This window comes from Orycteropus afer, unplaced genomic scaffold, assembly GCF_000298275.1.
Source record: "Orycteropus afer afer isolate SDZICR_OR568_19922 unplaced genomic scaffold, OryAfe1.0 scaffold00153, whole genome shotgun sequence".
In the NCBI taxonomy this organism is placed as follows: domain Eukaryota; kingdom Metazoa; phylum Chordata; class Mammalia; order Tubulidentata; family Orycteropodidae; genus Orycteropus; species Orycteropus afer.
The window spans coordinates 227,444-233,018 of NW_006921740.1; positions in this window are offsets into that span (position 1 = coordinate 227,444).

The following is a 5,575-nucleotide window of genomic DNA, read 5'->3' on the forward strand; positions in this document are numbered from 1 at the left end:
ACAACTTCAATCTTTTCTCCATTTATCATGATGCTGCTTATTGGTCCAGTTGTGAGGATTTTTGTTTTCTTTATGTTGAGGTGTAATCCACACTGAAGACTGTAATCTTTAAACTTTATCAGTAAGTGCTTTAAGTCTTCTTCACTTTCAGCTAGCAAGGTTCTGTCATCTGCATATCACAAGTTATTAATAAGTCACCCTCCTATCCTGATGCAAGAAGATGTATTCTTCTTCACATAGTCCACCTTCTTGGATTATTTGCTCAGCATACAGATTGAATAAGTCTTGTGAAAGGATACAACACTGACACACACCCTTCCTGACTATAAACCATGCACTGTCCCATTATTCTGTCAGAACAAGCCTCTTCATCTGTGTACAGATCCCTCATGAGCACAATTAAGTGTTCTGGAATTCCCTTTCTTCTCAATGTTATCCATAATTTGTTATGATCTACACAGTCAAATGCCTCTGTATAGTCAATGAAACATAAGTAAACATCTTTCTGGTATTCTTTGCTTCTAGCCAATATTCATCTGACTTCATAAATGATATCTTGTTCTATGTCCTCTTCTGAATCCAGCTTGAATTTCTGGCCGTTCTCTTGTCAATATACTGCTGCAACTATTTTTGAATTATCTTCAGCAAGATTTTACTTGCATGTGATATGAGCAATATTGTTCAATAATTTCAGCTTTCTGTTGGATCACCTTTCTTTGGAATAGGCACAAATAGCTGCCCTCCAAATTTCTTGGCGTAGACAAGTAAATGTCTCCAGTACTGCATCCATTTGTTGAAACATCTCAACTGGCATTCCACCAATTCCTGGAGTCTTATTTTTTTTTACCAATTCCTTCAGTGGAGCTTGGACTTCTTTCAATATCATTGGTGCTTGATCATATGCTACCTTCTGAAGTGGTTTAATGTCAACCAATTCCTTTTGGTGCAGTGACTCTGTGTATTACTTCCATCTTCTTTTGATGCTTCCTGTACCATTCAATATTTTGCCAAAAAAATGCTTAAATATTGCAACTCAAGACTTGAATTTTTTCCTTCACTTCTTTCAGCTTGAGAAATGCCAAGCATATTCTTACCTTTTAGTTTTTTTTAGCTTTCGGTCTTTGCACATTTCATAATAATAATTTATTTTGTCTTCTCAGGCTGCCCTATGATATCTTCTGTTCGGCTCTTTTATCTCATCATTTCTTCCATTCACTTTACCTTGCCTCTATTCAAGAGCATGCTTCAGAGTCTCTTCAGACATCCATTTTGGTCTTTTCTTCCTTTCCTGCCTTTTTAATGACCTTTTACTTTCCTGATGTATGATGTTCTTGATGTCATCCCACAACTTGTCTGGTTTTCGGTCATCAGTGTTCAATGCAACAAATCTATTCTTCAGATGATCTTTAAAGTCAGGTGGGATATAATCAAGATCATATTTTGGCTCCTGTGGACTTGTTTTAACTTTCTTCAGCTTCATCTTGAACTTGCTTATGAGCAGTTGATGATCTGATTCTCAGTCAGCTCCTGGCCTCATTTAACTGAAGGTATTGAGCTTTTCCATCACTTTTTCCCACAGATGTAGTCTGATTCCCATGTATTTCATGTGGTGAAATCCATATGTATGTTGTTGAAAAGGGCACTTGCAATGAATAAGTTGTTGGTGTTGCATAATTCTATCATACTATCTCCAGTGTCATTTCTATCACCAAGGCCATATTTTCCAACTGCCAATGATTCTTCTTTGTTTCCAACCTTTGTACTCCAATCACCAGTAATAATCAAGGTATCTTGCTTATGTGTTTGGTCATTTTCAGACTGCAGAAGTTGGCACAAATGTTCAGTTTCTTTTTCTTTGGCTTTAGTGGTTGATATGTAAATTTGGATAATGGTAGTGGAAGTGGTCTTCCTTCAAGGTGTATGAATAGTATCCTATCATTGACAGTATTGTCCTTCAGGATACATCTTGAAGCATTCTTTTTAATGATGGATGCAACACCATTCCTCCTCAAATTGTCATTCCCAGCATAGTAGGCCATATGATTGTCTGATTCAAAATGGCCAATATCAGTCCATTTCAATTCACTTATGTATAGGATATCAATCTTTATTATTCCATATCATTTTTTACAACTTTCAATTTTCCTAGATTCATACTCCATACATTCCACATTCCAATTATTAGTGGATATTTCCACCACTCGTCTGTCAGTTTGTTGTACTGTGGTGGCTTGCATGCTTCTGTCAGGCTGGAGGCTATGCCACCAGTGTTTCAACTCCCAGCAGGGTCCCCCATGGTGGAAAGCTTTCAGCAAAGCTTCCAGACTAAGACAGACAAGGAAGAAAGAAGGGGCCATCCACTTCTGAAAAAAATTAGCCAGTAAAAACCTTATGAAAACTGAAATACTGTCTGATACTGGAAAACTTTATAAATAGCCCTGAAACATTGTCTGATACAATGCCTGACAATGAGCCCCTCAGGTTGGATGTTGTTGTTGTTGTTATGTGCTGTCGAGTTGTCTCCGACTCATAGCGACCCCTTCTTGGGTTTCCGAGGCTGTATCACTACGGAAGTAGATTGCCCCATCTTCCTTCCGAGGAGTGGCTGGTGGGTTTGAACTGCCAGCCTTCTGGTTAGCAGTCAAGTGCTTTAGGCACTATGCTACCAGAGCTCCCCCTCAGGTTGGAAGGCACCCAAAATATGACTGGGGAAGAGCTGCCTTCACAAAGTAGACTCAACAAAAACTTTTGGGACTGTCATTTGCTGATGGGGCATGACTCAAACTGGGAAGAAACAGCTGCAGACATCCATTAATAGTCAGAAGGTGGAATGCACAAAGTATATGAATCTAGGCAAATTGGAAGTTGTCAAAAATGAAATGGCATACATAAACATCCATACACAACAGGGTGAAGGATAATTGTGGGCACCCATTATAGAACGATGAGAAGTGCTATTATTTGACGAAAGTTAGAGTTATGAGAACAAGTAGAGACGTCTGTCTGCTGGAGTGTTGAGGATATTGGATAGTTTTATAAAACGGAACAAAAGGAGGTACTGAAAGTTAAATGCAGAGTTGGGAGTCAGGCCTGCAAGACCAGGGAGAAAATAAGCACAGAGTATATAAAGAAATAATATTAAAAGATTAGACACAAAGTAATTAAGAATGAGAGGAGACATAGAACCTCATGCAGTTGTACAATATACAACCTCTGTCACCACCTGCGTCTGGAGAACCTTCCAGGTCATGAGGAGGCTTAAGCCACCTAGTAGGGAACTTAGATATGATTTTACATCTAACCAGAATTCACTGGAGAATTTCATGCTTTGAGTTGCATGGTGGCAGTAGAAATGGAGAGAAGTAGATAGATATCCCAAGATACAGTTTGTAGGAATAGCTAACAGGCTTTGCTGATGGATTTTGGATAGGTGTATAAAGAGCAAATTGGAGAAAGAGAGGAATCAAGGATGATTCTTTGGTGTTTGGCTGGAACAAATATTTGGATGATGATTACTAATTGTCGGCAACCATTACAGAATGATAAGAGGGGAAAGTCCAGGGGGGGAGGTAGGGGAGTAAACAGGACAAGTTAGGGAGAGGAGTTCACAAGTTCTGTTTAAGGCATAAGTTTGAAAAGCCTACTAAATATCCAAGAAATGCATCAAGTGGAACCATCAATGTGAACAGCCTGTGCTGAGCTCAGGGAGAAGTCAAGATTCTAGAGAGAAATGTGAGAGTCATTAGCTCTCAACATCACATATGATACAGATGGAATTTCAAGATATGGAAGTGGATGAATGGACCTTGGGAGACAGGGTAGACAGAGAGGAGAATCCAAGAAAAAGGTGTAATGGTGCAGGAAAATGCTGCTATTCACACACTTACAACCATCACATTTACCTTACTAAAATGTGATTTATACTTCTCTACACAAAATAAACATCAGTTATTTCCATTGCTTAGAAAATCAAGCTTATCTCTGTTTATCTCATTTTAGGGTCCTCCATAAGCATGATCAACTACTTTTCATGTGCTGGACAATGTGAGAGAGGCTATGGTGAATACAGAAATTAAAGACTTCATTCTTATATTTAAGCGGTGTACAAAGTTTATGTTACAGTGTAGATGTGAATAGGAGATGATACAATTCATCAGAAATAATAAGCAATTTGAAATTTAGTGTTAATGGCTATCAAAGTGCAGAAGATATGGATAATTTGGGGTTTGGTTTATCATTGAAATACCTAGAGAGGAAGGAAAGCTCCACCACGTGTAATTATTCAGGTTATTCAAAGCAAGAAAGGCCTAAAACACATATGCCACCTGCTTACCTCTACTTTTTCAAATGATTTGACACTTGAAACCTCCTGCCATTCCAAGAAGTTTTTGTTGTGTGCCGTTGAGTCCATTTCAACTCATAACAACACTATATGAAGTGGGTACACGATGTCGTTTTAATACAGCAATTTACTGAAGAGAAAACTGAGGTGAGATTATATGACATATCTAAAGTTGGCAGCAAATAGCAAAATCAGGCCTAAAAGCCAGTTCAGCAGGTGTTTTTCCTTTCCTTGGTTTTCACTACATTCATGATTCATATCCATTCAAACCACATTTATAATACTTTTTACATACTAGGTACAAAGCAGGCATTTTTACTTTACCTTCAACTATTGTCATAATTTTAACCATTATCTATTAAGCATTCCTTTTCAGTATTTCTCAGAGATGGACACTTATGACAGATTTTTTTCCCCCAAGAATCAATGGACCTCAAATAAATAAAACAGACAACAGATATAATCAGAATATATGTAGTACACAAGTTTGATGAGGTAATAATCTAGGTTTTCTAACACTTGGGAGTAAGAAAAGCTGTTTAGTTTTCAGACTAGTTTGAAGGGTTTCTCCTAGTGAGTGTTGTTGTTATGTGCCACCGAGTCATACCCGACTCACAGTGACCCCTCCTTGGGTTTCCGAGGCAGTATCACTACGGAAGTAGATTGCCCCATCTTCCTTCCAAGGAGTAGCTGGTGGGTTTGAACCACCAGCCTTCTGGTTAGCAGTCAAGTGCCTTAGGCACTACGCTACCAGAGCTCCTAGTGAGTAGGAAGGTAAAAAACCAAAAAGCCAAACAAACTCAATGCTGTCAAGTTGATTCTAACTCATAACAGACCCCCGTGTAGATTGACCCATCTTCCGTCCACAGAGCAGCTGGTGGGTTTGAACCACGGATTCTGGTTAGCATCCAGATGCCTTACCCACCACCAGAACTCTTTAGAGAGATAAAGATGCCCTTAAACTAAGGAAGGGTGTGGAGGCAGAGAACAAGAACTAACCTTGGAAGCAAGGAAGAATGAGGCCTTTTAGGAGTGGTTATTAGTGATTTATGGGCTTCTCTGCTTATGTTGTTGTTAAGTGCCATCGAGTCATTTCCGACTCATAGCGACCCCATGCACAGCAGAACGAAACACTGCCCGATCCCACGCCAGCCCCACAATCCCTGCTATACTTGAGTCCATCATCGCAGCCACCGTGTCAATCCATCTTGTTGAAGGTCTCCCCCTCTTTTG